The sequence below is a fragment of the Erinaceus europaeus genome, assembly GCF_950295315.1.
Source record: "Erinaceus europaeus chromosome 6 unlocalized genomic scaffold, mEriEur2.1 SUPER_6_unloc_23, whole genome shotgun sequence".
In the NCBI taxonomy this organism is placed as follows: Eukaryota; Metazoa; Chordata; class Mammalia; order Eulipotyphla; family Erinaceidae; genus Erinaceus; species Erinaceus europaeus.
In genome coordinates this window covers 236,209-248,904 of record NW_026647129.1, presented here as the reverse complement: position 1 = coordinate 248,904, position 12,696 = coordinate 236,209, and the positions used below count along the sequence as shown (strand labels likewise).

Sequence of the window (12,696 nt, the reverse complement as noted above, 5' to 3'; positions counted from 1 at the left end):
CCAATCTTGGGATCCATGTTTGCTCAACAAATTGTTTGGCTTTGTATGTTAACTCTCTTTTCAATCACCAGGTTCCAGATGCCACCAGGATGCTGGCTAGGCTTCCCTGGATTGAAGACCCCACCAATGTGTCCTGGAGCTCAGCTTCCCCAGAGACACACCTTACTAGGGAAAGAGAGAGGCAGACTGGGAGTATGGACCGACCAGTCAACGCCCATGTTCAGCGGGGAAGCAATTACAGAAGCCAGACCCTCTACCTTCTGCAACCCTCAACGACCCTGGGTCCATGCTCCCAGAGGGCTAGAGAATGGGAAGGCTATCATGGGAGAGGGTGGGTTATGGGGATTGGGTGGTGGGAATTGTGTGGAGTTGTACCCCTCCTACCTTATGCTTTTGTTCACTAATCCTTTCTTAAATTAAAAATTTAAATAAAAAAAAATAACAAAAAAAAAAGAAATACATTAAATTATTTCCAGTCCTGGCACGTTTCAAAATATGAGTGGGTGACTTAGGAGAGAGTCTCAAGACATAACAATGGTTGTCAGTACAAGCCAAGAAACTTGGAAAATAATTTACATATACAATTGTACACATGTATACTCATTCCTTCACTTTCTAGAAACCAGAATTGGTTTAATAAATTTAAAGTACATCATTTGCATGTGTCTTTGAAATGCTAAGAAATGGATTTACTTTGATGTTAGTGATAAATATTTCTTTCCCCTACACACCATTTTATTGGAGGGGGGGTAACAATGTACAGGATAGTTGATACATGAGTACAGTTTCTTTTATAAAATTTTTATTTTCTTTGTTTTTACTTGACAGGACAGAGAGAAACTGAGATTGAAAGGGAAGACAGAGAAGGAAAGGGAAGATAACTGCAAGTTTGTTTCACTATTTGTGAAGCTTCCCTTCAAACTGGGGTTTGAGCTTGCACATGATTGTCGGGCATTAAGCCAGCTCCCCCTGCTTCACCCTGCATTGCTGATAGTATGGCCTATTTACATAATCATTGTTTTTCCTGAAAGATCCCAACCTATTCCATTCCTTTGATCTATTTTCTTCGAGACCCGTCCCGCCTAACATTAATCCTACCAGTTAAAACCATTGCAATAGTTGCTAAGGAAGTTTATATCTTCCCAGCATGCTTTTGCCTTTCTCCACCCCCTTTTCTAGCCATTTCTGTTTCCGACTTGCCACTTTTGGTTCTATCCTATAAAAGTGTTGTCACTGATCAATAAAGATTGCATTACCTCGCATCAAAAAAAAAAAAAAAAAAAGAAATGATACCTAAGGGAGCCAGAAGGTAGCACAGTGGGCTAAGCCCACATGGCACAAAGAGCAAGGACCGTTTAGGATCCTGGTTCAAGCCCCCTGCTCCCCACCTGCAGAGGAGTCGATTTACAGGTAGTAAAGCAGGTCTGCAGGTGTCTCTCTGTCTCTATTCCTCTCTATCTCCCCCTTCTCTCTCAATTTCTCTCTGTCGCTATCCTATAACAAATAAAAAAAGATACATAGATTGCTTTATGGAAAACTGGGAATTGTTATGCAAGTACATACATAACTTTTTTATTCATAAAAGAGAATGAGAGCATCATTATGGTACATGCAATGCCAGGAATCAAACTCAGGACCAGAAGGCGGCTCAGGGGGTAAAGCACATGCTTTACGTAGCATGTGGCTGGGGGTCTGATCCTCCACACTGCAAGTGCACACCACAGGCAGGCAATGGGAGGGACTCCGTGCATAGAGGAGCAGTGCTTTGCATGTCTCCCTCTCTTAAAGGATACAGAATGGAGACTGGCGGGGAGGCTTCTCAGCTGTCCCATGCAGGTGCAAGGTTCTGGGTGGGATTGATCCCCAGGCACGGCACAATATTTGAGAAAAATTTTTAAAAAGTCTTCGTGTTACTTAAAAGATGTACAAGATGTTAAGATGTTAAGAGAACAATATTACCATGATTTTTTTCAAAAAAGCCAATCTGCAGCCCTGGAGGCTGGCACAATGGTTGGAGTTTTGGACTCAAGCATGAGGTCCTGAATTCTACCACCAGCATCACATGTTACAGACTGATGCTACAGTGTTTTCTCTCTCTCTATCTCTCTCTCTTTCTCCTCCCTTTCTCCCTCACTAATTAATAAATCTTTTAAAAGAGCTCCAGCATATGTAGAAACAGGGTTCAGACAGACCTAGGATCGCGCACATGCAAATCCAGACCTCTTACCACTGAACCACCTCCCAGCTTGCATTAACTGGATCTTTAAAAGATTTTAATTATTTATATGTGTACATATATTTTACAAACTTTTTTGAAAAAATATGGTACACTTCATGAATTTGTGTGTAATCCTTGAGCAGGGGCCATGCTAATCTTCTCTGTATCATGCCAATTTCAGTATATGTACTACCAAAGCTAGGACTATATTATAATCTTATTTAAAAAGTGTTAAGAGACGGAGACAGTTGGAGACGGGTGGTGGCACAGCGGGTTAAGCGCACATGGCGCAAAGCTCAAGGACCGGAGGAAAGATCGCGGTTCGTGGTTCGAGCTCCTGGCTCCCCACCTGCAGGGGAGTCCCTTTACAGGTGGTGAAGCAAGTCTGCAGGTGTCTGTCTTTCTCTCCCCCTCTCTGTCTTCCCCTCCTCTCTCCACTTCTCTCTGTCCTATCCAACAACAACGACATTAATAACCACAACAATGTTAAGCAACAAGGGAAACCAAAAGGAAAAATAAATAAAAATTTAAAGAGTGGAAAAGAATAGAAAAGAAAAAAAAGAAAGGTAGACAATGAGACCTTGGTGACAACAACACCAAAAAATAAAATAACCTATTTATACTCTAGAATTGCAAAATGGCTAGGGCAGTGGATCTGTAGGCATTAAGTCCTGAATTCAAACCCCAGCATTGCATGTGCCATAGTCATGCTCTGCTTCTCTTTTTTGTATTAATAAGTAACTTTTTTTTATTTTTTTTTAATTTCCTTTTTTTTTAAAACCACAGTTCCTGTCCGGTTCCTACCCAGCTCCAAGATTGGCTCCTGCCTGGCTCTGCCCAGCTCCTATTGCAGCTCCCACCTGCCAGTGCCCTGGCCGCCCTGTTGTGCGCAGGCATACTGCAGTCCCCCCAGGACTGTCCTCGCAGACACAAGAGCCCCAGGCGCCCCCTGCCCATCCCCCATGGCACAAGGAGCCCAGCCAGGCCCAGGCCTCCTGAAAGGGGTGGGGGGGGGCGCTGGGAGTGGCCTCCCTGGACCAGCAGTTTGCAAAGTGCCAGACCCTCAGCCCAGACCCAACCAGCAGCCTGGCAAACAGCTCAACAGGGGTTCCAGCCAGCCAGCATGGGGCACAGCTCTGAAATGCATGTCTCTTCGAGAGAGACAGAGGCAGAAAAAACACTCCAGTTCTAGAAGTGTGAGGAGACCCCCCAACCTGGACCCACACCCTGTGCCCAGGCCTTCACCTTAGTCTGGGAGCCCGGCTCGCCATGTTGCCCCAGGCCAAACTCCAGGTTCAGGATTCCAAACAGCAGTCCCCCGAGGACCTCGTCGTGGGCCACACCAAGGAAGGACAGCGGGCGCACATTTCGATGGGCGGGCGTGTGGAAAGTTCTCTGGGCCTGGCCACTCCCGAAGCCAAGGCAGGCTGGTGGGTTCCACCGGGGTCCCCTCCTGCCTGGGCGGTTGGGGTGGGCGGGAGGCTCACTGCCCGGCCTCGAGCTGCCCGGGCGGGTCCTCACCCTCAGGGCGCGCGGAGCCGCAGACATGGACATGCTGGGCAAGGCCCTGGGACCCCAGGACCCCTCTCCTGGCTGGAAGGAAAGGGAAGGCCGGCTGCCCAGACTCTCAGACGGGGTCCCTTTGCTTGTGCTCCTGGAAGCCGAAAACAGCGGGATCTGGGGCGCGCAGCCACCCTTCCAGGGTGTCCCTGCCCGGGCTGTGGGGTCTGGGGGCTCGCGCACACCTCCCCCGGGTGCGCCCCTGCCAGGGGTGCGCATGGCCCTTATCCGGGGACTGCCCCGCTCAAGGCCACTGGGTCCTGGTGGTTGCGGAGGGGGGCGCGCAGCCACCTCTTCGGGGTGCGCCTGACCCGGGGTAAGGGGTCCAGCGGCGCTGGCGCCTCTGTGGCTGTACCCCGACTTCTCCCCTCCCCCCACCCAGCACCTTCCTGGGCGGGCGCGACACCCTAGCCTTCCAGGACGGGTGGCACCGGGGGCCACTTACTTGGAATTGGAGGAATGGCAGTAGATGGGCCGAGCACGATGGACATGGCCGCTGCTGTCCAGCACAGCACCGTCGTGACTCCCCAGCAGTACTTCCACGCCGGGAGCCTCCGCACAGTCGTGGCCTGGCGCCCAAGTCTCAGACCCGGGCCCCAGCGCTGGGGCCTATGGATGCGACGCAACTCAACGCAATGCAGCGTGGGGGTGACGTGACGCGACGCAAAGCGGCGTGGGGTGTCGTGACGTGACGCAACGCAATGCGCGTGGGGGTGACGTGACGTGACGCGACGCTAAGCAATGCGGCGTGGGGGCGACGGGGCCTCAGGGCGCGGGCTGCAGGGCTCCATGGTGCTGAGCTGGACTCAGCTGGGAAAAAGAGAAGAAGGGAAGATGGGGAGAGAAAGATAGACACCTGCAGACCTGCTTCACCTACTGTGAGGCCAGGCCCCTGCAGGTGGGGAGCTGGGGGCTCGAACCAGGATCCTTAGGCTGTGCGACCTGCGATAAACCCGCTGCGCTACCTCCGAACTCCCTTTTTTTTTAATGTTTTATTTATAAAAAGGAAACATTGAGTAAACCATAGGATAAGAGGGGTACAACTTCCAACAACGACAACAACAATAATAACTACAACAATAAATCAACAAGGGCAACAAAAGGGAATAAATAAATAAAATAAAATATTTTTTTAAACAAGAGGGGTACAACTCCACACAATTACCACCACCAGAACTCTGTATCCCATCCCCTCCCCTGATAGCTTTCTTGTTTTTTAACTCTGGGAGTATGGACCCAAGGTCATTGTGGGATGCAGAAGACGGAAGGTCTGGCTTCTCCGCTGAACATGGGCGTTGACTGGTTGATCCATACTCCCAGCCTGTCTCTCCCTTGTCCTAGTGGGCAAGGGCTCTGGGGAAGCAGAGCTCCAGGACACATTGGTGGTGTTGTCTGTCCAGGGAAGTCTGGTCAGCATTATGCTAGCATCTGGAACCTGGTGGTTGAAAAGAGTTAACATACAAAGCCGAACAAATTGTTGACCAATCATGGACCTAAGCTGGAATAGTACAGATAAAGTGTTGAGGGGATTCTTAAGAAATTCTTTAATAATTTAGGCACAGGTGGTGGTGATCTCAGTTGAGCATGCACATAACCATGACTAAGAACCCAGGTTCAAGGCCCCAGTGCCTACCTGCTAGGGGGTGGGGTTAAGTTTGACAAGCAAGCAGAGCTGTACGTGTCTTTCTCTCCATTATCTCCCTTCCTTGTATGAATTGCCTTGTCCTATCAAATCAAAATTTAATTGTAAATACAAATTCCTTAAAAATAATCTAAGCGAAGTCAGGAGGTAGCACAGTGGGTTAAGTACACCAGCTCTCAAACTGCAGAGGGTTTCCTTCACAGGCAGTGAAGCAGGTCTGCAGGTGTCTATCTTTCTCTCCCCCTCTCTGTTTTCTCCTCCTCTCTCCATTTCTCTCTGTCCTATCCAACTACAAGGACATCAATAAGAACAATAATAACTACAACAATAAAATAACAAGGGCAACAAAAGGGAAAATAAATATTTAAAAAAATTAAAAATATTTTTATCTTTATTTATTGGATAGTAACAGCAGAAATCAAAAGGGAAAGGGGAAGTAAAGAGGGAGAAGAGAGAGAGAGAGAGACCTGCAGCACTGCTTCACCATTCACAAAGCTTTTCCTCTGCAGGTGTGGGTGGGACTCAAATCCAAAATAAATTTTAAGAATCTAACTCAACTCATTTTGTGTTGATGGTGTTAGGGTTTAGAGACAGACTTAAGTTTGAATAAAATTTAGAGACAGGATGTAAAGTTCAAAATCTCAGAGCCAGAAAAAGAAATAGGGCTTTGCCCAGACCCATCCCTGCTACCTGCACGATGAGACTGGCTGAAAGAAGAACAAAGCAGTAGTAATATAATATACCTTTGGAATATATATCCCTTGGAATATAATATCCCTTTGGAATATATATCCCTTTGGAATATAACATTTTAAAAATAGGCCTACTAGCTATCTTCAAAATGGAGACCCCAAATCTTCATCTGCAATATTCCAGCCTTTAGGTTCATGATGGGTCAACAATTTGTTTGGCTTTATATGTCAACTCTTTTTTTAGCCACCAGGTTTCAGATGCTACCAAGATGCCTACTGGACTTCCCTGGACAGAAGACTCCACCAATGTGTCCTGGAGCCCCACTTCCCCAGAGCTCTGCCCCACTAGGGAACAAGAAAGACAGACTGAGAGTATGGATCCACCTGTAAACAACCATGTTCAGCATGGAAGCAGTTACAGAAGCCAGACCTTCTACCTCTGCACACCATAATGTCCCTGAGTCCGTACTCCCAGAGGGTTAAAGAATATAAAAGCCATTGGGAGGGGATGGGATACTGAGTTCTGGTGGTGGGAATTATACCCCTCTTATCCTATGGCCTTGTCAATGTTTCCATTTTATAAATAAACCTTTAAAAAAGAATAGCATATATAGAGAGTTGTATGCAAAAAAATCAGTGGAAGCTTCTTTAAAAGCAAAAAAATGGGGGCAGGTGGTGGTGCACCTGGTTAAGTGCATACATCATAGTGCACAAGGACCTGGGTTCGAGCCCCTGGCCCCCTACCTGCAGGGGGAAAACTTCACAAGTGGTGAAATATAGCTACAGGTGTCTGTATCTCTTTCCCTTTCTATATGCTCCTCCCTTATCAATTTCTCTTTCTATCTAATCAATCAGTCAATCCAGACATAGATAATTAAAAAAAAAGAGGCATCACATGCAGAGAAACTCCCCTCTCCCTCTAAGCTGAGGGGAGACATTTGCAGAGTTTCTTCTGCCCTAAACAAAGTGCTGGGTGAAGATTTTGCCTCTTATTTTGTATTTCCTCTCACCTATAAAGGAATGCAAATGGGAGGATGGGGTAGGTGGGGGTGCACTGGGTTTAGTGCACATAGTATAAAAGCACAAAGACCCATGCAAGGATCTTGGTTGGAGGCCCTGGCTCCTCACCTGCAGAGGGACACTTCACAAGCAGAGAAACAGGTCTCTATCCCTCTCTATATACCCCCTCCCCTCTCAGTTTCTCTCTGTCTTAGCCAAAATAAATAAATAAATGAATCAATAAATATATGGCTGCCAGCACCAGTGGATTCATAGTGCTGGCCCTGAAACCTGGTGATAAGCCCAAAAGCAAGTAAGAAAGAAAGAAAGAAAAATAAACAAAGAAAGAAAAGCCAAGAGAAAAAAGGGGGGAGTCAGGCAGTGGTATACTTGGTTAAACACACAACAATGCACAGGGACATGGATTCAAGCCCCTGATCCTCACTGCAGGAGGAAAGCTTCAAAAGTGACTAAGCAGGGCTGCAAGTGTCTCTGTCTCTCCCTCCCTCTCTCTCCCCCTTCCATCACATCTCAAGTTATGGCTGTCTCTATCCAATAAATAAAGATAGTTTAAAAAGAAAAGAAAATTAAAGAAAGGAAAAAGTTAAGCTACTAAAAACAGGCTTTCCAGAAGCAGTTTGTTTCCACTCATGTGCTCTGTAACAGGGGACCTCAAAAAAGAGCTTTCTTATTTCAAATGCCAATTTGATGTAGACTTCTGTCATGCAAATTAATTTTTCTATTATTATATTTATTTATTTAATGGATATAAACAGCCATAAATTCAGAGGGAAGGTAGGTGATAGGGAGAGAGACAGAGACACCTGCAACACGGCTTCACCACTCAAAAAGTTTTCCCCTTGCAGATGGGGGCCAGGGGCTTGAACTTGGATCCTTGTGCACTGTAACATGTGTGCCCAACCAGGTGTACCACAATCAGGACCCCAGGACTATTTAAAATAGTATCTTGCCAAAAAGCAGTTAGCAGTCACACTCCAACGAGACTGTTCTAGCATCAGGAAACACTTGTAAACACCCCCCCCACACACACACACACACATGCACAGACAGGCTCCAGGGGGCAGAGGAAGCCAGTCTGACCTGGGAGTGAAGTGGGCAGGGCATACATGTGGCCCTGGATCCTTCCACCTCAGTGGGCCCCCTCCCCTCCTCTTTCAACCTTCTCAGTTCAGATGACAGATTTACAAGCAAGATAAAGGGACCAAGCCAAGAAGGAAAGGAAGATAATAGAATATTAACAGGGGTTGGGCTGTAGCACAGTGGGTTAAGCACAGGTGGTGCAAAGCACAAGGATCAGCCTAAGGATACCGGCTAGAGCCCCCAAATTTGATTCCTTAATAAACCAGGCCCCAAAATTTGATTCCTTAATAAATCAAAGATACAGTAAGCACATTCAGTAATATTACCTTAATATCATGGACTTCATATCCTACCCTGTGGTCAGTGACACTATTCTGGGTGAAATTGTAGGTCTGGATTCTTTCTGACTAGGTTCTTGTTCCAACCTGTGCAGAGATAGAAAGGAATTCACATTTTAATATAATTACTATCTTTACTACAATGGAAAAGGCACCGCAAATTCTTTTCTAAGGATTTCTATTTCTGAACGTCAGGCACATACAATTGACAAAGAGCAAGAGTGGAAGGAATTTAATTGTTTAAGACTCTTGTTATCTCAGGTTTACTTATGGAGTAAGAGTGTTTCTTTTTCTTTTTTTTTTCTTCCTGAACTACAAATCCACTGCTCCTGCAGGCCATCACCCCTCCCCCCGCCTTTTGTTGTTCTTTTTGTTTATCATTGTTGCTGGATAGGACAGAGAAATTGAGGGTGGGGCGGAGACAATGAGTGGGAGAGAAAGACAGACACCTGCAGACCTGCTTCACCACTTGTGAAGTGACATCCCTGCAGGTGGGGAGCTCAAACTGGGATCCCAACCCCTATCCTTGAGTTTTGTGCCATGTGTGATTAACCCGCTCGCTGCACTACCACCCAGCACCCAATAGTGCTTCTTCAGTAGTTCCAATTCCAATCAAAGCCAAATTATCAGTGGTACTGGGAGGAAGAGGTAGAGTGGATAAAGTATAGGATTCTCAGGCATGAGGTCCCAAGTTCAATTCCTGGTGCCACATATACCAGAGTGACGTGCAGATCCTCCCTGCTCCTCTATCTCTCATTAATGAATAAATAAGATCTTTAGAACAAAACAAAAGAAAAATATCTCTGAAGATGGGTAGGGTGCACCATGGAAGAAATTAGAGCTTCTAAATTTTAGGTCCTGAGTCCAATCCCAAGCACTGCATATGCTAGAGTGCTGCTTCTGGGCCCCTCTACCACCTTCTGTAATTCATGAAATTAAAGTAATTAAAAAACTATATTTTACCCTCATCAGTCCGTTCTCCAGCAAGTTTACTAATGTGTTAACTCAAATTTCTTCCTCAAGCTATTTCTATTCAGGATTTGTATCATAACTGTCTAAAGAGAAAATTGGTTTAAAGGTCATTTTTATGAAATTTTTTATGGAAATTAAGATACTTCCAAGTTTTAAAATGAAATATATTATTACAAAAATTTATTACAAATCCCTATGGGTTCAGAAATAAATATCTCTGCCAAAACCATACTGCAAAGTGCAAGGACCAGCAGAAGGATCCTGGTTCTGGCCCCAGCTCCCCGGACCTGCAGGAAAGGTACTTCACAAGCAGTGAAGCAGGTCTGCAGGTATCTGTCTTTCTCTCCCCCTCTGTCTTCCCCTGCTATCTCCATTTCTCTCTGTCCTATCCAACAACAACAACATCAATAACTACAACAATGTTAAACAAGGGCAACTAAAAAGGGAAAATAAATTAATTCATTTAAAAACACCATACTGTAATATTCTCTACTGATAGAGTCTAAGGTTGAGGGTCAGGAAAGGGTTTTCCCCCCACTTCATTTTTCTCTATTTCCTAGATTTTGAATTACATATGTATGTAGTTTTATTCAAATGTATAAGTTCTACTAAAGTGTATTTATCATTTAAATAAGCAAAGTATGTATACTCTTGTTCTCTTCAGATTGTATAAATCTTTTGCCTCTTAAGTAAGCAAAGTATCATATTATTTTAAATTATAAAAAAGTAAAGGCTGCTGTGAGTCGGGCTGTAGCGCAGCAGGTTAAGCGCAGGTGGCGCAAAGCACAAGGACCGGCATAAGGATCCCGGTTCGAACCCCGCCTCCCCACCTGCAGGGGAGTCTCTTCACAGGTGGTGAAGCAGGTCTGCAGGTGTCTATCTCTCCTCCTCTCTGTCTTCCCCTCCTCTCTCCATTTCTCTCTGTCCTATCCAACAATGACAACAACAATAATAACTACAACAATAAAACAACAATGGCAACAAAAGGGAATAAATAAATAAAATAAATATAAAAAATAAAAATAAAGGCTGCCACTGTCTGGGAGGTTGTGCAGTGGATAAAGCTTTGGGGTTCTTAGGTGTGAGGTCTCAAGATTGATCTCCGGCATCAGATGTGTCAGAGTGATGCTGCGGTTCTCCTTCTTCCTCTCCCCTATCTCTCTCATTAATAAATAAATCTTTACAAACAAAAGTAAAACCTGAATGGGGTTGAAAGAGAATTTTGGAGTTGGAAGCCCAAAATAGCCATGTTTTTGAGTTATTTGCAGTAAACCTTGTAGCATTTTAGAAAAAGTGGGCTGCATAACAGTAAGCATTATAATAACTGTCACAAGTCACTTTGATTTAGATATCTTAGTTTTCCCTACTTTTGGCCTTTCCACTTTCCCTACGCTTGTTTTAGCCTGCAGTAGTGTAAGTGACAGTGCAAATAATATATTTATCCCTTGCCTGTGATGGTCTCAGATTGTAGAGGAGCATCAGTAGGTAGACTTGAAGATAGGAATTTGCATTTAAAAACCACTACTTCTTAGCAAACCCCTTCTGGCACACACACAGAGAGCCTAAACATTCAAGTTATTTCTTATTCACAGCGGAGTATATTTTCTATATGTCCTGAGATTTTTACTTGGTCAAGAATAATGAAAAAACATTTTTAATATAAAGAAACCTTTTAAAAAGTTTTTTTTCTTTTTTCTTGGTAAGAAAGAAAGAAATGGAGATGGAAAGGGGAGATAGAGTGGCAAAAGAAAGTGAGACACATTAAGATACTGTTTCACTGCTTGTGAAGCTTCCACCTGCAAGTGGGGATCAGGGGCTTGAACCTTGGTCCTCTCACACTATAACATGTGCACTCACAAAGTGACCTTTAAAAAAAGATGAATATATTGATGTATTTTAGTACGCCAGAGTTTCATACTTACACCAGAGTTTCATACTTACATAATTCTACTGTTGTCAACAGTTGTTTTCTCCTTTTAAATTAAAAAATGAAAAAATGGGGTCCAGGAGGTGGTGTAACCAGTGGAGTGAACATGTTACAATGCACAAGGACTAAGGTTCAAGCCCAAGATACAACCAGCTGAGGAGAAGCTTCACAAGTGGTGAGGTAGCACTGCAGGTGTCTCTCTTTGTCTCCCCTTCTAGATCTTCTGTTCCCTCTCAATTTCTATCCAGGAAATAATAAATGAATAAAATATACAGGGGACCAGCAGTGGTGCATCTGGTTAAGCACACAAATTACAGTGCATAAGGAACCAGGTTCAAGCCCTTGGTCCTAAGCTGCAGAGGGTAGGGGAAGCTTCACAAGTTGTAAAGCAAGGCTGTTTGTAGGTGGTTCTCTGTCTCTCTCCTGTTCTATCTCCCCCTCCCCTCCATATTTCTCTGTCTCTGTCCAATAATAAATAAATATATTAACATTTATAAATTACAATTGACTTTAAAATTTTTTAAAAATGAAATAGAAAAAGTGGGAGAAAGAGCATGTGAGAAACATCACAGTACCTGCCATCATGCCTGGTGCTCCCATGTTGTGTTAGGGCTCAACACCAGGTCTGCAAGCATGGTGATGTGATGTGCACTCTACTGGGGGAGCAAGCTCTGGACCCCTTCATTTATTTATCTTTATGGATAGAGCACCACTCAGAACTTCTGTATGCTGGGGATCAATCTTGGGGCCTTATGCATGTGCAGTATGCAATTTACCAATAAGCTACCTCTCAGTTCAATGCTTATGATTTTGAGATAGAGACCTAAGCATAGATCTACCATCCACTGAACTTGGCTGTGTCTGTGTTACTGTTCAGTGGTGTCTGTGTTACTGTTCAGTGGTGCCAGGAATCAATCCGAGGGACTCCCATATGTAAGGCATGTGCAGAATGACTCTTCGAACAGTTGTTAAGTGATTCTACTAAATAAATCTTATCTGCAGTGTCCTGACATGTGGTGCAGTGAATAAGACATTGGACTCTCAAGCATGAAGTTCTGAGTTTAATCTCTGGCATTCCATAGGTCACAGTGATACTCTAGTTCTTCCCTCACACCTTCTCATTAATAAATAAATCATTTTTTTCCTTTCCATTTTGTTGCACTTGTTGTTTTATCATTATTATGGTGATTATTATTGTTATTGATGTCATTGTGGATAGGACAGACAGAAATCCAGAGAGGGGAAGA

At 44.5% G+C, this 12,696-nt stretch overlaps 1 non-coding gene across 1 annotated transcript; it reads right to left on the bottom strand.

The window, feature by feature from the left end:
* Positions 1-2,316: 2,316 nt before the first annotated feature.
* LOC132536162 (U6 spliceosomal RNA) lies at positions 2,317-2,423 on the bottom strand. Its single transcript, XR_009547831.1, has one exon. It is a non-coding gene; the product is annotated as a U6 spliceosomal RNA (small nuclear RNA).
* Between the last annotated feature and the right edge of the window lie 10,273 nt (positions 2,424-12,696).